The sequence below is a fragment of the Astatotilapia calliptera genome, chromosome 17 (assembly GCF_900246225.1).
Source record: "Astatotilapia calliptera chromosome 17, fAstCal1.2, whole genome shotgun sequence".
Classification (NCBI taxonomy): Eukaryota; Metazoa; Chordata; class Actinopteri; order Cichliformes; family Cichlidae; genus Astatotilapia; species Astatotilapia calliptera.
Window position 1 is genome coordinate 27,465,908 of NC_039318.1, and position 22,097 is coordinate 27,488,004.

Sequence of the window (22,097 nt, forward strand, 5' to 3'; positions counted from 1 at the left end):
GTGTAGCAGAGTAATAAGGTTAGAGGATGAGGTTGGTGTACCTAGTTGCCAGTTGGGGTGTGAGCCCCACGTCCATCCTCTGTACTGTTCATGCTCTTAATGGGGTGAACTGTGTTATTTCCTTTACAAACATAGCTTGGTTAAAATGCATTATTTTTTATATGATTATAGTAATTGAGATATATATATATATATATATATTTATGTTTTTGGTTTGTTGATTTATTTATTAATATAGTTTAATGTCTCTTTCTTGTAGCTGTGTTTTAAGTGCTGCAAAGTTAGTCTGACATTACTTAGTTTTTTTTTGGTAAATCTTTGTCTGCCTTCCTTTCTGACCAGCCAGTCATGAACTCATTTGACTGGTGGTTATACTATATACAATAAGGCAGATAACCTTTGACCATGGTTGGATGGTATCACGTGAGAAACCTCTATTGTCAGGTGAATTTATCAGTCTCTAAAAGCCCACAAAAATGTTGACAACAGTTTGCAAACCCTACATTAAAAACATTAATGTCTAAAAAAGTTTTTAAAAAATCTGGATGCTGTTTTAGAGAAGAAATTCAGTGAATGCATTTTAATTTTTGACTGAAATACTGGTTAAAAGATCCCGTCAGTGTCTTATGATTTGCATCAAAATCTGTTTCCTGAGATCCTGAAGCCTGCATTTCCTCACTGCCCACTGGTTTTCCACTGTGGATTTCCCATTTTAGCTCATCACCTGATTAGTTTCCCACATACACATCTGCTTCCCATCAGTCATCAGCCCTGTGTCTCATAGCTGTAGTCACCAACACCTGCATATTTCCAGCTTCCTAGCTAATCAAATAAAACCAATGCCAGTGGGGGAAACAAGATATCAGCATGCACCCTGTTTCACCTTATTCAACTCCTTGCAGTCCTTACAACCAGAAATGTCTGCTTTGTCTGTGTTTCAGAGTCACTCTCTAAGATACTGCTTTACTCAACCCAAGCTCAGTGTTGCTACAGAGTTTATTTATGGGGAGACTTTCAGGATTACCCTAGCATGAAATCACTGTGCTAGCATTGGTTAGGATGGCAATCTGAAGACAGCAGTGGCATGAATTTGAGGCACTGACAGCTGACAGTGTGATTTTCAGCAGTCCACTAGCACTGAACTGCAATGCAGACTGATGTATTTGGAAAAATTTGAGCCAATATAGTTTGAATATTGGGATACGCACTCACTTTCTCAGGCTTTTACAGTATTCACAATTGCTAAATATTAATTTGTTTATGGGACATTTTTCTTCCTTTTTATTTAAAAAAAACAAATAAATTATAAATGCAGTTCACAGGTGGCTTTGTGTGGCTATTTTGGTTATCCCAACAATCACAGATATATTAACTCTGTTGTGAACAGCTTATTTAGCCTGAAACAAGCATTTCATAACAGGCTTACAGAGTTGAAAGTTAGCATACAGTCACATCGTGTGATGTCTGATGGTGGGAAAGAACCTTCTTTACATTGTACTGAATGCATATATTCACAATGTTACAGCAAACTGGGCACATTATTAGAGTGCCACTGAATGTTTAAGTCATTGTTCTATGTTGTGAACAAAAGCCTAACTTTTTAATGCAGTATGCATTTTTCTTTTGAATTGAATTGTAGCCCTGCAAATACTTACTCAGTCATTTTATACTCCATTTATTAAAATAGGCACTTTTTCTAAAAAAAAAAAAAAATGATGGTGGCAGGCTGAAAAATATATTACTTGCACTTCCTGACCTTGCTCCTTGTCATTTGTGCAAAATGGCCGTAAACCTGTTAATGTCAACTGTGCAGCAATTTGTTTTTGGAGAAGTCTAATTTGTTTAAGCAAAAGGCCCCAAAACTGGAGTTCTTATAAGCACAGATGGGCAGTAACGGGTTACTGCCCATCTGTGCGATAGTAAGGGATTACTATCGCAAAAACGGTAATTAGATTACCGTTACTTTCCCGTAGGAACGCTGCGTTACTGCGTTACTAAAACCGTGATTTTGTTGCGAGAATGTCTCATCACAGTGACGTAAGCGAGTGCAACGTTCCTAACAACAGCTGTGCGCAGATTAACAATGGATAATATATCGAGTGCGGAGAGAGTATGAGCGTGCAGCGTTTAAAGCGTGGAAGTACTGACCTTACTTTGAGTTTGATTCCACAAAAAGTGACAAAAACATTAGTGTCCCTTGTGCGTGGGAAGAAAACTTCTTTTTACAGCCAAAAAAAACCCCCTAAACAAGCACCGAGTGCGCAACGACGTAATGGGAAATTCACAGAGAAACTCGCGGATTCTTCCACTGACCGCTGCGACTCATCTGCACCAGGGCACACCTCCGCCTACCCCACTCCTGCTTTACAGGTGAAAATAGAGCAACAGGACCGCTGAGTCTTTGACTTTATTTATTTTCTGCTGTGTTTTACTTGCATCTATTTGAAAGACTGAGTGTAAACACAAAAAATATTTTATTTTATGTGCTGGAATGTGCAGAAAATAGGTTTAAATGTTAAACTAATTTCTTCAAGTCAGAGAATGTTGCATATAATTAAATTTTTACTTGATGCATAAAGTTAAAAGATTAAAACTGATAAAAACAAGTTTAAAAAAAAGAGACTTTTCCATTTGTTTACATTTTATATGATGGATTATGCAGAAAACGTAGAATTGGGCTGAAAGATCTATCGCTTTATCACCTATGCAGGTTGTAAATTGTGTTTTTAAAAAGTAACTAAGCAATTAATTACTTTTGAAAATAAGTAATCAGTAAAATAACGGGATTACTTTTCTGGGGAAGTTATCAGTAATTAGTTACTGATTACTTTTTCAAGTAACTTGACCAACACTGCTTATAAGTGAGTAGTTTGTTTTTCTGTTTTTGTAAAGGACTGAAACACTGTTATCATTTATATGTGGAAATTATGCACTCACACTGAAATATGTGTGTGTGTGATATATCTGGAAGCTGGTCCACGGGGAAAAAAAATTACTCAATCATATATTCTGTAAATGAGTTTGGATGTTATAAGGTGATCTTTCCAGTCACTTTTCTCTTTTGTTTCAAGCTTATTGACATTACAGTTGTCTTTATGTTACTTTAGTGAGAGAATGTGAGATGCTGTGTTTGCTCTCGCACAACAATATCTGCCCCGGAGCCTAACACAGGATTGTTACAGTGTATCTATAATGTGAATAAAGATGGTATTTGTTCAGTGCTCTGGGCCCTATTCCAGGAAGCAGGTTCAGCAAACTCTGAGTCTACTCATGAAGTTAGAGTTAATTAACATTCGGACTGACAACTTTGAGTTTACAGTTCAAGAACAGCTGATCAGATCAGTCAGCTCTGAGCATGTTCACCCTGAGTTAAGTGCATGAATGAGTAGGAGCTTCAAACTAGCTGCTGAGCAAGACTTTTTTTTGTCGAAGGACTTTGCTAACATCCACGATGAAATGAAGCATTACTACATAGAGCAACGCAGTTATGTCCATTATGGCAGTTCTGCCACATATTTTCCTGCAGGGCATCACAGTTAGTTCCTTTTATAGCAAAGAAAGGCAAGTGCAGAAATCTGAGAGTGGATGAGTGATAAAAGAGATCCCTGCAAGCTCCTCAGAATTCCTAGATAAAGATGAGGAAATCATATTAAGGCAGCACGGCGAGTCAGTGAGCATGGAACGAGGAAAGGGGAGGAGGGAGTGGAGGATATGGTTTAAAGGATGTGTATGCTGACAGAAATGATCAAATCAATTTAAAATAGCGTGTATGAAATAAACAACCAGAGAAAAGAATATATCATCCAAAACATATTGCAGTGTTTGGATTTTTCTTTTAATCTTAGTAACATATTTATTTTAGGAAATTCAACTCAAGATTAAAAACACTACTTAGGTGAAAAACTATCTAATGATGTTTCATTTTAATACTCCCCCCCCCCCATATCCTTTTCCATTCTTGCCGGTTTAGAGGTAATACAGGAGAGATGTCCACAGAAGCACAGAGTTCATATTTTGAATAAATCAGCACCATGGACAGAGACAGACCAGGCAACTGCGTCTCCGGGAAAAAAAACATCTATTCTCAACTCAACTGAAGTTTTTGAAAAGTAATCCCAGCTAAAAAAAAGTGCAGAAAAAATTGTTCAGCTGTTTACAGAGCAATACAATGTGTGCAACAAACGGTTGTTTTCATTTTAAACAAGTGCGCACAGAGAGCACAATGTCCCCAGAAGGGCAAAGGCTATACTTAAACTTTGATGCTTTATGATGTTTATACTACAACATGCTGAATATCTGATGTTAAATGATAATAAAAGGATTCTGATGTTGTGTGGCGTCATACTGAGAGAAAAAACTGTGTACAACACTCTTGATATGTTTTCTTTTTCAAGGCGAATGCTGACCTTTGCTTCCAACAGTGACGACAAAGACCAAATGCTTAAAGAATCTAGTTAGCTGTTACCAGGGTCTACAGTCACACAGCTGTTAAAAATGATATCTTGAAAGCTGTGGACACTGGACTGCTAACAAACCTCTCTTTGTCTTCACAATGATATTAAATTGCAAAAGAAATAATAATAAATTCCTGCTGACACTTTCAGTTTTGTTTTGTTTTTTCTAGTTCATGGTGTGTTCCTTTTTTACCAACTGAGAACAATTAATTGATTATCATAATAGCAGAAATCTTTGTCTTCTACCAACAGACTTAAAGAGTCAGGCCATGCACTTCAAACCAATGCATTAGCAGGTTGGGCTGTGAAATGGTAAAATACTCTTTTCAGAACAAAGAATTCTCATAAAGTTTTAGTAGAAAGACTGATTAGATCATTTGTCTTTAAAGCTGCTGACCAAGAACTCACTGTGTAAAAGTGCTTTTATTATACTAACACAGTGAAATTTTCCACGATTAGCAGTTCATCAAAACCTCTAAGAGAAAGAAATACAATTGACAGGACAGTGAAAGTGTGGCTCCAGCAAGTCTACTGATAATGCATCAAAGCAAGACATCCCCCTCCTTTGCTGGAACAGTCAATGGCCCTACAGTCAAAGATGAAGGCAATACTGGCTTATAGTGAAGACAGAGCAAGGACTTAAAATTTTAATGTCAAAAAGCTTTGAGGCCATTTTGCTTTTCTTTCTTCCTCAGTTTGCAGTTCTCTTTCAAAGTGGAAGCTACTTCACATTGTCCACATTCCTGACTTCCAGTCTCCATCGTCCATCTCTTACTCCAATACCCCCCACACCCACATCTACCCCCATTCCACTCCTTTCCTTCTGTCCTTTTAACACTTGGTTTCCATCACTCTCGATGACTCTCCATCCCCCTGTTCTGGGCACGTTGAGCTAAAGAAGAATTTGCACAATTACTCTTGCTGTCAGAGGGTGTCACTGGTAAAAAGAGCAACCGGCCTTCCGTATGCCTTGTCGCATCCCTTGACCCAGGACACAGGGAAGGACAGAGAGATGAGAATCAAGACATAAAGGTGAGAAAGCAAGGCCAACATTTACAACAGCAACAATCCCTCAATCCCTTATTACAGCATACTAGTCTTTTGATCACTGACTGGAATCACAAGGAGACTCGTACGCCCTCTTCCAAACGTCCTTCAAGAGCATGACTACAGGCTCAACTTAGGAGTACTTCAGTCTGTTCCCTGTGAAGTGCCTTTGTGAAGTGCAATAGTTGCACACATTAAACAGAAAAAAAAAATTAATAATCATTTTTAGACTTTCCCAAAACAGCTCAGCCATGAAAGCACAGATTGTTGTGCTACTTGTACTCCATAAAGTCAAGAAAAAAGAAGTGGAGACAGGGCCTCAAAAAAGCAAGGCTGGGGTGGAGTGGCAGTAGGGTTGTGGGACGCAACAATAGCAGGCAGTACAGGGAGGGTATGACAGCAAATTAATTCCCATTGTTAATGGCTCCTCTAATTGTGTTCGCCTTAACGAGCATGACACCGCTGTGGCCGATTTTAATAGGTCCAGAACACAGGCGGTCTCAGAGGGGACACAGATTAGTAAGAGTGCTGGAACAGCGGAGCCACTTGTTCACATAGATAAAGGTTTTATATTCTGAAGGTCCATTAAAAAAATTATGTGCACTTTGATAGTCAAAATTCAGACGGGTTGCATTAATGTTTAATTAACCTAATAAAATCTGTTTATCACTTTTGTACTATGACATTTTCAAAAAGAGCAAATCTTTTTTATTAAGAGTCGCACAAACAATTCCTGGCATGTCTTCACTTCTTGCATTTATGACCAAATTGCATTAATTTTCTAACTAATGCTTATGCGCATTGTTGGCAAGAGTAAGATTAAAACAGTGTATGTATATGCTTGAAATGAAGTTGGAACCAGCTGCTTGCCTTAACACAATGTTGTGAATGGGTGGAGGGGGGGAGTTATCTGCCTCTGTCCAAAAGAAGCAGCAACCTCTGGGGCTGAAAATTTAAGCTAGAGCCAAAATGTGCATTTTTACTAATGACCACTAGAGGCTGACCTGACTTTCCAGCAGAAATGACCATTTTTACAACCTTGCAAAGAGCAGCATGGTAGTGTGGGGGCTTCGGTTTCCTCCCACAGTCCAAAAAAACATGTTTTTTGGGTTAACTGTTTATTTTAAATTGGCCATGGGTGTGGATGTGAGACTGAATGGTATCTCTTTGTGCTAGCCTTGCAGCAAAATGTTGACCTGACCAGGGTGCCTACCTTGCCTCTTGCCTGATGACAGCTGGGACAGGCTCCTCTGTGACCCTGAACTGGATAAGTGGAGGTAAATAGATGGATGAACGGCAAACCCAAAAAAACACAAGATATTTTGGAGTTTTTAAAAGGCTAGTTTGACTAATGGTGACCCCATGAAGCGCTGAGTGACACCATAAAACATTTCACCTTAACACTTTCATAACAGCTGTCTTAAATAAACGAATTGGTAGTTGAATACAATACAATATTGTTACAATGTTTCTAAATCATTAACAAATATGGGTATTTGTCATTAGTGCACAAATATCATTATCTTATGAATTATTTCATTGTGGATCAGTGAGCCCCTTCTTAGTCAGTTTCCATAGTTTCAACTACCATGATTCAGTCAAGCTGCTAGCTTGGTTTCTTTTACCATTAGCCTTTGACACATACAGCACAGTGAGGACAACATCACTCCAGATTTATCATAATTCAATGCAGAAAAAGACGTTTTGGTTCCTGAACCTAGTTGAACACTTAAGGAAAGCCAAAGATTTTTTTTAAGTGAATGAGTTAAACAGGAACGCAGTAAGTCTTATTATTTAAGCCATGACCATCTCAAATGCCAATGTGATCGTTCTATCATAAACATCATTTACTACTTTATTGTAGTCATTGCTGTAATGTTTATGTTTATCCACACAATGTTCTCCAAACCCATGTTTAACCATCAGGTTTATCTTGTATAGTGTGATGAGTTTAAGACCAGAATTGCAGACATTAAAGAAAAAACCAACAACTCACCACTAGTTTTGCATCATTCGTTGACTTATAGGATTATTTTGTTTAAGTCCAAAAGCTGTTAATTCTTTACTTTGTGTCCTGATCAGTTCATGTACAGATGCAGGTAATAAACTCTAGAAAAACAACAGCCACAGCATGTGTGAGGCCGATCAGTTATCTCTGATGTGTGCACAGACACAGTCACATCTGTATCCACGCAGAGGCAGACTGTTTCGATACTCTTAGGACACTTGATTTCACCTAATTTGGGGCGGAAACACTGCACACGAAGGTAAGGTGGGATGGAAAGAGGACGAACTCTTTTTATCTTTTAAAGCACATTTCCTTTCATTCATTTATCTATCTCTGCCTGCTTTGATCTCTGGCTCCTCACAGTTTTCTCTCCATTACTTTTACCATCTCTCTGCTCAGTTTTACTATCGCCTCCATCTTTCCAAAACAGCTTGCAAGCTTTTTATAACCGTTCTGGTTTATGAGGGGACTTCTAAAAGGGACGACTGCGCAAGAGAGATAGCACATATCTGACCCTGCGTACAAGTTAATGTGGCACCATATATCCTGAATCTATTCATGGTGGAAACAAGTTGCACTGATATGACAACACTAGTAGCTATAATTTCCTAATTAATCTCTATCTGTCTATGGGTGATGGCAATCCACTCACTCCCATGTTTAGGCTTAAGTGAAAATTTCCTCTACAAGACATCAACAGGACTTCTTCTCCATGCGTTTGAATTAGAACATTTACAAGACTGCAAATCCTTGCCTTTAGTTTTGTACACACACACACACTCACACACACCACCGGCAAGTAGCGGACTGTTTGATCAATGCGGGCACTGAAGATTAAACTGAACTCGCATGACCTGCTTTCTGATCTTCCACACCAATGACTCAGTTCCCCCCCCCCCCCCCCCCCCCCCCCCTCATGGCCTGAGCTCACTAATACCACCTATAAAAAATCTATAAGCTTTTATAAGCTCTTCCGCACACTGGCTCTGTGTGAGGGAGAGCGCAATTTGCGCACAGCAGTATCATTGTATTTTGTTTTAACTTGTGGTGTCTAATGTGTTTGTCGATGCGCTCCTCCCAGTGTTGAATCCAGCTTTACTGTGTCAATAGCTCTCTGGCTGAAAGCTCAAGGCGGAAAAAAACCTGCATGTGCTGAAATGATACACTTCACAGCGAAGTGGTGGTGGTCTGTGTGTATGGGGAGGGAGGTAGATCAAAGCATGTGATATCTGATAGATTAGGTTTCGCACAGCATGTCCTGGCAGTCTGGAAATAACATATTAGTCTGCCTCTGAAGACCAAACATGGTAAATACAAAAAGAATTAACCTTGGGGGGAGATATTAAGGCTAGCTGAGGACTTTTAGTTAGCTTTAAAGGGGATTAATTTCTGTTTTTTGACATTATTTCACACTGTGACATAAATGGATTTAAAATTCAAGGTAAAATTTATATGAAGCAACAAAAAAAATCTATATAAAGCACATTCATGATGCGTTCCATTGAAAAAAGGCTTTAAAGCCAAGCAGCTCTGTCAGTGCTTCACACAGAATGGAAAAAAAGAGAAAACACTGGTACTCTGCATCGCCATAGCGATCCTCTCAGCCCTTGAGATTAATTTAGGTCGGCTAATATATTACATGCATTTCGCAAGTCAACTTATCCTGTGGCAGTATTATTGGAAGCACTTTGATCATGTTAAATAAAAAATATAGACCCAAAATGTTTTTGCAATACTTCACCTCCATTTGGCAAATTGGCAGCCGCTCTAAGTGCTAGTTTATCACCGTGTTTTACAGGCTACAAGTGTGTAAGGCTTTCTGTGACGAATAAATTCAACACACATACCCAGTGCTTGCATCTGGGGGTGTGTTGGGGCATTAAAATTAAACGTGATAGTGCAGTGGATTATTAGCAGGAAACTATCCTTAAACTAAATCAGGCATCTATTATGAGTAACGCAGTGATCTCAGTCTTCCTCTCTCTCACACACACACACACACACACACACCTTAAAGCCTGCTATATTAATTCCTCTACACATACAGACAGTGAATTAAAAAAAATCCCTGAAAGGTTTACGTCAGCATGGACTTATGGGCTCTCCCAAGCGGCTTAGCTTTAAACGGGAAGAGCTGGAGATGGACGAGAAAGGCAAGTCCAATTTTTCCAAGATGAAGCTAACAAAGGAGGTGGAAAAACATTCCATCCACATATTCAGGCCCTCAAACAAGAAAAAAAAACCTCCAGGATTTTAGCTTTATATATACACTCTCTCTGTGTGATCATAGCCTATGTGATTTCCAGCATTTGACAGTAAACCAGTTCACTCTAAAGCTTTGCGTTTATGCCAAAACAAACCTCCAGTTGGTGGGAACCAAGCTTCCGAATGTGATGAGTAATAATTTTTTCTGAACATTGAGCCCGTTTGAAAGCTTCATTTGAATATAAACCAGGTTTTTCATACTGTGTTGTCTGTTTGGGCATATTTTAGCAGCGACATGAGTTATGTACAAGTAAAAAAGACATGTACAAAATATCAACAGCAAATGTCAAGTTTTGATATCACACCCCCTGAAATCAAAGCACTTTCCAGGCTCTCGACATTTTATGCTCTATTTTAACTTCACTCCCAGCTGTTGGTCCCTCTTCAATAAAACCTAAAAACCTTCTGATGAATAGAGGCACACCCAGTAGAGCATGAGAGAGCTCTGCCCCTTTCGATGAACAGGAGTGAACCACTTTCCAGAGTGCACGCTTGTCAAAGAGAGCTCCATCTCAGCGAAGATTGACTCTGAGCTGGATTTATGTCATCTGGAGATGTTTTATGTCAGAAATGTTGTTCTTTAGCCAAATTTCATGCCACACTAAGACAGTCCTATGCGGGTTTTAATGCCAGATAACACTCAGGCTTGTAACCGCAAACCAGAAACTAGTTCATCTTAGAGCAAAATGGACCTGAATCAGCTGCTTCTTGGGCTTTAAAGCAAACGTTGAAGTTCTAAAAGTAGCATGTGCAAAAATGAAGACAAATTAATGGGGTGAACAAATGTGCACCTGCAAGTGTGAATAATGTAGTCTGACAATTGTAAAGTCTCTGAGTGCCACGTGTATCTTTATTATTTCACTGTGGACTTATCGCTGCCTCAAATGCCCGCAAGTGCCTCAATTTGGACATCTCTTACATCTCATCTTGACAAAGCTTAATCTTCCTACAGAATGCAGTAAGAGTTATATCTCATTAACTACTAAGTCTTGAGCTACCCATCATTTCTTCATATTTTGCTTCTAAGGAGCCCTTTTTTTAAGTGGTCTTGAGCAATAGTTCTCCAGGCTTCTTGAAGGACATTTCAAAGCTCTTCTTGGGTTTTTGGCAGCTTTTGATCCATTCTCTGTCAAGATGATCCCACGCTGCTTCAATAATATTGAGGTCCAGGCTCTGAGGAGGCTAACCCATGACTCATACTGTAGTATTCTATTGTGTGCTTTTCAACCCACGTATACTTTAACAGTACTGACCTTGTGTTTGAGATCAAGACTAAACTGAAAAATTAAGCCACTGCCATTCACACAGATGCTGCGGATACTCACTGTTGTCCTTCTTACCTGATTTTCGCTGTATTAATTGATGACAATTTGAACCAAAAATGTCAAATTTGGATTCATCACTCCATAAGAACCTGGCACTGGTTTTCAACCCTGTTCTTGTGTAATGTGTAATCTTTTGTAATCTCTTGTAAGCTTTTCCTAATAATGAGGGTCCACATGCATCTATCAGGTCCTGTCAGCTCTTTGCTGTTTTTTTTCTATTTCTTTTTAGTTAGATACTTTTTTTTAGACTGACCCTTCCTGGTTTTGTCTTTGACTTGGCCAATTCACTTGTATTTCAGAGGAATTACTTTACACCATGCTGAGTTTTGATCTAATAGTTCTTTGGGAAGAAAATTAGAACAGATTATGTGTTTTTGTGACTGGCTGCGACTAACACAATGACCTAAAATTTAGGTCATTGGAAGAAAGAAATCCAGAAACAAGCAATGGATCGAAGAAATTACAAAAAAGCTTGCTTAAGAGAGTTCAGGCAGTGCAAAAAAAAAATAAAAATAAAGGTGGTCATGCCAAATATTGTCAGTAAAGGCTCTTAGAATTATACTAACATAGTTCCTGCTTCCTTATATACTACATTTCCATAGGCTTGCACAAGTTTCAGCAAATTGCTCCACCTATTTCTCATTTTTGCATTTTATTTGGTTGACTCCTTTTATAGCAAATCATAAATCGGATTTTCAAAATCAATTTTAATATTATGAACACAACTGATTTTGCTAGCCTGAACTCTTTTGTCAGCCTGAATAAATGAAAAAAAATTGACAGATTCTCAGGCGCAATGCTAAATATGACACATAGACTTTTTTTTTGTTCGCACAGAAATTACATTCACTCTTTCTCCCATGAAAGCAGCAATTTTTACTTATTTTTTTATTTATTTCCACTGTCGTCCATCTGACCTCCAGCTGGTGCCTCCACTATCGAGCCGTTTTAGCAGCTCATATCGAGCATCAAGCTGCACCGTATTGCCGCGGGGCCATCTGCTGAAGACTTGGCAGCGGGTCAGATTTTACAGATATTTTCCACACTTCACGCTGATGCTATCAAAGTGACATGGCTGTCATATCTGCAGATTTAATGCTGATGAGGAAAATGCCATGTAACAGATCAGCAGCAGCAGCTTTATATTTTCTGAGGATGTAGCTTAACTTATTTTCATTCAGACAGCATTTGTGCTTTGGGATTTTTGCATAATTTGTACATTGTGTTTGTACGGTGAGGAAAATGAAGGCGTGGAAGCTCGGGTCTCATATATATGACTCATACAGCATCCGTGTCCTGATTACCTCATTAGCCCGTTTTTAGGATTTGCTCCAAGTCGAAGCATCCAAAGACAACATCGTCTCCTCCCTATGGGACTGTGTACCTGATGATGTAATACAGGGCGTCAAAGGGTTGACAGACAGGCGTTGATGATGTAACCACAGTGCAGGAGAAGGACAGAGTGCTTTTATGGTCGTCCAAATGTGCGCACAGGCTATGATGGCTACAAAATATCACAGATCACAGCCGATACAAGCCGCAAACTTTTGTGCAGCAATAAATTCTAAAAGCTTCATAAGTGAAAAGTCAAATCAATCAGGTGAAAAAATTGCACCCACAGCTGCAATAAATAATGCAAATGAGTGAATATGTGATTAAGTTATTATCTGAATGAAAGTATTTCCTGTATATTTTTTCTACTACACAGCACAATAAATCATGGTTGAGGCTTGGTGGAGCCGCTGAGAAGACCAGGAAAGGCGATTGGACATGCAGTGCCTGTTCCGATCAACTCCAGAGTGCCTCGCAGGCTTAGGTGGACGGCTTTGAACATTACTCTGGCTCGTAAAGTTAACCATACCTGACATTTCCTTAGGCTAGCGTGTGCTTGTCCACAAGTGTGTGTGTGCGTGTAGCTGTGCGAGTATCTAATGCTGTACGGAGATTATGTTGGATAGAGAGCAACGGCCGATAAATGAACTGCAGTAATGTTCAGATTACACAAAGTTTAAAAGGCAGGAAATGCATATGTTGCATACTTCATGTTATGAAATTAAAATAAAAAATATATAGCCCCTGTAAACATTTCCCTTTACTGCATCTTCCTTATTAACTGTGTGCACCATCCTTTATCAATCTATATATCTATCTATATTTCTCACGTGGCTTCTTTTTTTTTTGCTTTTACTTTTTCTCCCTTTCCCTTTTTTGCTGAACTCCTCGTCTCATTTTTCTATTCCGTGCCTCCTTGTCTCGGGTAACCTCCATCCTCCCGCTGTGACACGGACATCAATCCCACACGCCATCTTGAAGGATGTCTCAATTCTGGAAATGCATCTAGAGGAGAGAGGACTGAGGGCAGAGGAGGCTTGCTGGGTTAGCTATGATTGAAGATGCACAGGTTTATCCTTTGCAAAATCATTTATACCCTCAACATATAAAAGAAGCGTAACACAATAAACACTCTGTAGTAGCAGAAGTGCATCATATATATCTTTAGTTCTTTAACTAAATCTCACTACTGGACTCAAAAAATGACACAAAATTAAATATTTTGTTCAAACTGTTCACCTCCAACACAACCCCATAATTTAACTGCTCGTGCGGACACACACGCTGATGCAGACGAGTGCACATGGTACTAAACAATCACAGTTGTCTGTCGAGGGATTTTCTCTGCTAAGCTTTCGGGAGGTGAAATCTCTGTGACAGATGGGAGGACATTTTTCCACAACTGCTTTTACTTTCAAAGAACATTTTCAGGAGCTCACTGACCACTCGCAGACATGCCACAGCGCTGTCTGCCCTTGAGGAATTCCAGCATCTTAGCATGAAGGGCAAACACTAGAGCAGCACAGATTGAAATGAAGCATAACATTGAAGACATTTAGCCCTCTCAGGCTCAAATTAAGTTTTTGTTGCTAATGCACAAAAGAATACCTGCAGTGGTACTTCTGAGTAAAAAAAAACTCATAAAATATGTATGTGGGGTAATCAGGTTGTTAGCTTTTAACTGTTGCAAATCTGCAACGCCTGCCTTGAGAGGGTTAGAAGTGTTACGCTACGGTCAACAGATTTTTAAAACACTGCATATGCTAGCAGCTGTTAACTGACGCTTAAAAGCACATTTTAAGTTGAACGATAACACAGATTGCAATGGATTTTAAGGAGTTTTTTTTTAAAGCAAGCCATGAGGCATGTATTAGTGCTACTCTAATGACATCTGCACATCACTTATTTTCTTAGCTCCACAATAACAAAAATAGTTTTAAATCATACGATTGGTAGGCAGCTGCTAAAGAGGCCAGCTCTTTGAAATATTATATGATCGTAGATTTTGTTAATGTACCATTAACGTAATAAAAGTTATCGCAGTGATGAGAAAGCACAGATTTCAGAAGCAACTGATATTGATGCAAGCTTTGGTTACTTCGTGACGTTATCTGTTTACAATATGCGATGGGACTGAGTGACACCAGATGATAACACTGATGGCATTTCCATTTGCAAACACAACTCTGAAATATGTAGATTGCATACTAATGGCGCGCGTGCACTCCGCTGATTGCTCATTAGGCCTGCTGTTCATTTGCATGGAGAAGAAATGAAATGCATCCATCAGATGTGTGAATAATTTACCTCCAACCATGAAGGCGGCAACTTGCTGCGCAGCTAGTGTAACATGACAACCTACAAAAACATGTCAAAATCCTGGGCAGAGCCACGTTGTGGGTGTGCAATATTTACTAATGGAATGAAATGTCATATGAGGCATCTGGATGCGTCAAGGACGAGAACGGCACGTCTGTCTTTCAGCGAGTCGGCGTGTTGCCTGGGAAACAGTTGGAAGCCATGTTCAGGAAAAAAAAGAACAAGAAAAAGAACGGCTGAGCCAAAGTTTTTCATTTTGATTGATTAGGGAGCATGCAGATGGAGGACAATGAAAGGAAACCGTTTTGCACTTCAGCCGTGAGGAAAGTGGGACAACATTTCATTTGGGCTCCTCAGCCCTATGGGGCTTCTCAGTATGTGTTATGCAATTGTTTTGCCCCTGTTTTATTTTTTAATCTGTCCAATTATTTAGCCTGTCCGTCATGGGGGGGTGTATACTGTTGTACTACGTGCCACATTATCACCCCTCTCACTATAGCTTGAAACACCTGGCATCACCTGGAACGCAGTCAAAAACACCATTATTTAAACCTGATATATACAGTTACTGAACGGATCGGGTTTTTAGCTTGTACTGAAAAAAAGGGTTTCAGATTTTTCCATGTGTAAACTAAATAAATGAATACATTCCTGCAAAAAATTCAGGAAAACCTGTATACAGTATCATATTGTTTTTGTGGTATGATAAAGGTTTTTTTTGTTTTTCAGAAAAGTCACACTTGAGTATCTCTTTTGCTTGAGTCCACATCAAACTCATCTGTGCACGATCATTTTTCATCCATTCCCAGAGTCAATGTAATGATACGAACTGGGCACCACCAGGATGACAGTTATGTACTGGAGAGTGCAAAGACTCTTCCTACTAAATGTTTAACATCACACTGCAGTTCAGTTTTACAATATTTATATTGAGCAAATACATAACAAAGGTCATCTCAACTCTACTTTAAAAGTAGTGCATAAGTAATATTGGTCACAGTTATTTTTGTGAAAAGGAACATTTTCACAGGACTCTATGCAGGTCTGTTAACAGGCATAACAGTTAACATGCTAACTGAGGTCTGTAGAGTCAGAGATGTAGCTCTTGGGGGGGGGTTTCTCTCATTTTTTTCTCTTTACAGTCCTGCAAAAAACTAAGCGCACCCCATCAAATTCAATAAGTTGTAGAACCAACTTTAGTTGCAGTACCTTCAAGTAATCATTTTTCTGCATGAATTTTTCAGTCTCTCATATCAAAATGTTGTGGAGGAATTTTTGCCCCTTACTTCAGTTCATCGAGATTTGTGGGCTTTCATTTTAGCATTTCAGATTTAGATCTGGACTTTTACTGGGTCATTGCAGCACCTTTTTTAGACATTGCTAGTGTGTTTGTTGTGTTCATTATCCTTTTGCAGGACAACACCTTGTCCCAAACTGGGTTTCGACTTAGTGAAAGGCGCAAAACCTCCTTGCTTACAGTTGGTTTGAGGTGTTTATGCTGAATTACTGTGGCACAGTGCATTATTGTGAAATATCTTCATGTTGGTCTTATCTGTAAAATGACATTGCTCCAGAAGTCTCTTAGTTTTTTTGCAATTTCTTTCGCCATTGCACGGCCCACCATGGGACATCCACTTCTTGGTGTGCTGCTAACATGCATCTGAATCCTCCAAACCAGCAAACTGCCAAAACTTCTGCTCTCATAGAGGTGCTCACATTTGCTCAACGACAATCAGCTACATTCGGTTAAGGGTGTACTTAGTACACCCTTAGTACTCAAAAGAACTGCATAGAGTCCTGCACTAACTGTGTTAATACATTATTGTCAGTGGGTAGTGTGTCACCATAACAAAGACCCCTTTACCAATTAAGAAAAGATAAGAAACCTAATGCATTAATAAGAACATACGGTTAAGACCCTGTTCATCAGGAAAGGTATAGAGGAAAGTATTTTTCATATGTTATATTTATATTCATGTTGAGTAGGGACACTAAATCAATAGTATAATGGCAACCAAATATTATGTTCTATACAACACAGTAATGTAATAGTTTTACGGTAATAAACCATTTGACACTGACAAATGCAGCTGCCAGTAGTTTGTTTTCATTTAAGTACTGAATTTGTTACAGAGAAAAATTGAACTGAATCTCTTTTAAAAGTGAATGTTTTCAGTCAACAGAACTGATCAATTTCCCTGTGCTTCTCATCACACTTGTGAAGAGAACTGCCCATTCCATTAACTGTAATTTTATTTTATACCATTTGCACAGTGTGAGCAGTGCTGTCCTATTTATTTGCACTCAGTACAATATAATTCAATTTAAATTCAGCCACAGTTACAACTAAATTGGATCAAACCAGCACTGCAGACCAACAGTCCAGTGTCCGGTGGGGCAAATCCTAAAGAAGTTACACTCTGGATTACTACACATATCCACATACTGAAATAAATGTAAAGGCTTTGATATGTATCCCGTATATCTCAGAAAACAGCAATTTTTATGTAATTTTCTTACACCCTAGCACAAAAACAGTCACAATCCTAAATACATATGCACACACGAGCGCACACGGTTGGATTACAGACAGCTGGGACAGTCTTTCGACCCGCTCAACTTGTGCATGAAAACAGCTAATATTCTACCAGTGAGTCAGGAATCACCCCGCAGCTACATCCTCAGAGAAATGAAGCAATTTAAAAGCACTACGCACCAAATGTGATATTCATGATTTGGATTCCAGCAGCAGCAGTCACCCTGTCATAACCGAACAGACATGATTCCCATACAGAGAGGTGAGGGGGAAGTAGAGTAAAGAGCTCCAGTAATGGTACAAAGGGAAATGGCAAGAGAAAGGGGGCTGAGAGAGAGAGAGAGCGAGAGAGCAAGAAATAGAAAGGACCATTTACCTCCTAAAATCCATCATCCACCCATCTACTTCTCTTGGAATCACTCCCACTGTTGTTTTCCAATACACAAACATGCTTAGAAGCAGTATTACTTTTCTGTCAGGCTCCAGAGACAGGAAATGGTTGTTTTTGAATCATAAATATATATTTTGCCATTTACCACTACTGGCTTTGAACTAGTCACATCACTTTTTGTGCCAAGGTTTTTGGCCTAGAAACTTGGGCAATCACAGAAGTGCAGAAGTGGAGCTACAATGAATATAGGTTGTAGGCTATCACTCACAGAAGTTGAAGTTGAAGTTACGTGACTTCACTGAACCATTTTAAGCAATCTTAAAATCTTTTTTATTTATTTATTTATTTTTTGCACTACAAAATTAATTTTCTTGTCATTTTAATCTTCAGGGGATTTTTTTTAATCACCTACTGGGTAAAGAATCCATAACTAAATTTGTATAAGCTGCTGAAGTGAAAACTGGATGCATCCAATAAGAACAAGCAAACACTCAAACATCCTGTACACATTTTGCTCCAGCTCTATCCTGATAGAAAAAATAAACCAGCACTGACAAGTGGTAAGTTGAGATGCAAAGGTATCCGACATTTATTATGCCTAAAAGAAGATTTGCTGCTAATGTAGTGTTTTTCAAGTCTTCTTGACCACTCCAAACACTCTTTCACTGCAAGCTACATTCACAGACACACTTCCTAAGGACCCTTTGGCAAGCAGGCTGACTGAACCCCCCAACTTTCCAAATAAGGGATGACCTGCTCAGCCTCCTGTGACACAATCACCCAAGAAGCATTCAGCATTCATCAATTTAAACGCTCATTGTCACATATCTTTAGCAGTCTCTTTGGCTCTTAACCTTGTGTTGGTTGCACAGTGCTCTTGTAAAGTCATGATGAAGAATATTATTTGGAGAAAAGGCAGACAATAAATTTTGATAAAAGCAAAAGTCTAGCCTTAGAATAGAGATTTAATAGGATCAAGGCTAGCGGGCCTTTAAAGTGATGGCTTAGGTGTTAGAGCATGAACTGTCAAGCTCCAGGCTCATTGATCTGAGAGCATCAGAACAAGGAGCCGAAGTGGCATCCAGCAGGAACACGGCGGGGTTACTCTAATGTATGCTACAATGTATTTGTGAGTGTATGTGCGTTCACTGAAATCCCAATCTAGAAGAGTTATGTGAAACCCCCCCCACACACACACACACACACACACACACACACACATGATTTTCCTGAAGGAGACGGTCGCAGGCAGGAAATGGCATGTGAAATGTCATACATTCTGCTCTCCAGTTGGTGCAGGCCCAGTAGGAGGGAAAACGAGGGCACGGTGGGTGCAGAGGGAGTTGCAGCCAATGTGGAAAAACATGCAGGCTGCCATGTGACATGTCAGGGTTTTATCTGCATTAGTGAGCGTTTTGTGTGTAAAGGCGAGAGGCCTATTATATCTGTAAGAGTGTGTGGGAGGTACAAAAAACGGTAGAGAAGCACCTGGAGCTAAGTGAGAACTCAGGGATTTCCACCTCAGTCGCCCCTATGAACACAAACGCACCACCTCGCCTACTCTTAATGTCACTCTCCTCGATTCCCTCCTGAACATACGTTTTAACACACACACACATACTTGGCAACCCCTATACAGAGCAGGCAGGGTGAACTGAAGGTTCCAGTCCAGTCAGGAGATGGTTTAAGTGGTGGAGAGCCTGATGGTTTGAGGACTGGTCTGAATACTGATTCAGACAGCAGAGGTGGTTCCTGAAGCATAAGCTGCTGATTAAGAGGGAAACGGGAAGTGGGGAGGGGAATGATGATATGAAGGCATGTGGAGAAGAGGAAATTTAAGAGAGGGAGTTTGAATGAAGGGTGGGAAAAGACAAGCAGATGGACAGCTGAGAATGGAAAACAAGTAATGAGGAAGGAGTCAAAGATTGGGAGAATATGAACAATGGAAGCCGAGAAAGTTGGAGGCGCAGTTGACGGAAAAAGGGTGACGAGGAAAGAGGTGTAGCCAGGATTGCTGCGTTTAGATCACACAGGCCCTTTATGAATCTGCCTCAGACTGAGTAACACAATTGCAACACTTCAGACTGTCTTTCTGAGAAGTTACTAGAAACAACTTTTCAGCCAAGTTCGACGCTCAAAGCTGAAAACAGCCTCGATTCGCAGTGCTAAAATAATGAAGGAGGCGAGAAATGCATGACGGGAGCAAGCGAGCATTTAATTTTTAATTTAGAGCTTTGCAAATGGATTTTCTGCTGTCTTTTAATCAAACAAAAACACCTAGTTGAGCTGGGAAAATGGCGGCTAAGCTGGAAATCCATTACATCTCAATAGTCAAGAATTATTTGTTTAATTCTGCAGCTAATGCAAGAACCTCTTGATGCTATTTGGGTTATTTTTCCTGAGATTTCTATGCATCTGTTTTGTGCAACTGTGCAAAATACGTGCATGTAAATATAGTACAAAAATTTATTTCAAAAGACATACTGAGATACCGTGAAAATCCCTCCACATCAGCACGTTTGACTGCTAATTTCAGCTTGTTTCTTTGGAAAGCATACCTAAATGTATGCTTTTATAAATAAAACATGTTCATTGTTTACACTGATCAATAGGCATGTGAACTTTGGGGAAATATATTTATTTGCTTTCTTTCCGAGAGTTAGATAAGATCAATACCACGCTCATAATGTAAAGCTACTGCAAGCAGTGGGGCAAATCTGAGTTTAGCAGTATCACTGAAAACAGCAGAAAACAGACACCCTAGTGATGTCAGGAAGAAAGCCTGTACCCTGTTCTTTTGCTTAAGTTTGTGGCGGGCTTCCCTCATCATTTATTTTCCACAGACTTCTCAGGAGAAGCCACTTGTTACACAACACTTGCTGTGTGATAGGAATAACCAGAAGTCACTGGCCAGCAAATAGAATAGATAAATATACAGGTACATTTACATGCACGGCTTATTAGGATGCTCGCAATGTGTCCCTGTCACCCTCCCATTACTCGAAATGTATCTATTCTCCTGCAGCAGTGACAGCGCAACGACTCACAATCTTGCCTGACCGAGATCAATGCTCTAAGTGGAAATTACGATGCTGCTTCACGTCTCGCGCATTTTATGTATCACCGCTTTTACATTAACGATGGGATATCGTACCATACGCTCTTTTGAATTGTGTCCATCTCATCATCTCTCTGTCTTGTTGTTCATCACCCTAGTGGAACTGTCAGGGGGCATGGTTACTGAATCAACAATTGAACCTACTTACTGAATCACATGCAATGTGTACAGTTCATACTGTGTGAGTTTGTGTGTTGCTGATTTTGTGTGTGTGTGTGTGTGTGTGTGTGTTTGTGCATGTGTGGGTACCATTCCTGCCCTGCACTCTTTAGAAATTACGACTTAATGGCATGATGAATCAATCTGGATTAACAAAAACAATGCAAATGCAGCCAAGTGGAGCAGATGGGGCTCAGTGCAGTGCGCTGTTTCTGTAACTGTGCGGATCTGGAAGAGTCAGTTCATGTGACCTTGATTGCAGGAGGCAAACAACATCAGCAGCACGGAAACCTCTGAAGCAACTCCGGCGCGTTTAAATACGAAAGGTTTGCAGGTTTTATTGTTTTACAACTTTGAATCAAAGGGGATTTTTGTAACGCCGATCAGAATATGCCATGTGAGCCCTGCAGAACCCGTGAGCTCGAATGTATGCTGTAAATGACAAAAAGGTACTGGGAAAAAATGATGCAAATCAAATCAAAATCAGTTGCACTACACCTGCAATTTTGTGGAGGATTTGTTATCCAGCAAGAAGGTGACACAGAGGAGAAACTTTAAGATGCACAGAAATGGCATAAAAACAGTTGAAATGGTCAAACTAGTAATCTATTCATATAGATGCATACTAACACTCATCAGTCTTCTCTGTACATTTTAACTAAAGCTGCATAAAAGGAGGTCACAGACAATATGTATTTATTATACCTTTATCCATCATTTGTATTGATTAATTGATATAAGATATGTAAATATTTGATCTTTGACCTTTTACCGCCGTCCAAAATTTCAGCTAATGCAGACAGTGTTTATTTTCATTTATTAATTTTTGCTCCATTAATGTATTTGTTGGTGAAAAGTGGCTGCAGAGCCAACGCTTGTGTCTTTGTGTAAGTTATAAGCAATTTACTGTCAAGTAAGACGAAGACAAGTAGTAAATAATCAGTGTGTATAGAAATAGCTGCTGATGATTTACATTTTGGTTTATATGTTTTATTTGCGGTAAAGATGCCCATAATTGCAAAACTTCTATAAAAAGCAGAAAATTCAGCTTCAATCTGACGTGGCTGTTAGGCGATTTATAAACAGCCCCAAAATGTCTTTCTATCTTTGCTTTTATTCCTGCTGGATTGCTCCTCTTGTGTG

The 22,097-nt window shown here is 39.5% G+C and overlaps 1 protein-coding gene across 2 annotated transcripts in view; it reads right to left on the reverse strand.

Annotated features, from left to right (window-relative positions):
- iqsec3a (IQ motif and Sec7 domain ArfGEF 3a) overlaps nt 1-22,097 on the reverse strand; it is a 116,631-nt gene that overhangs the window by 92,606 nt on the left and 1,928 nt on the right. The window lies entirely within an intron of this gene.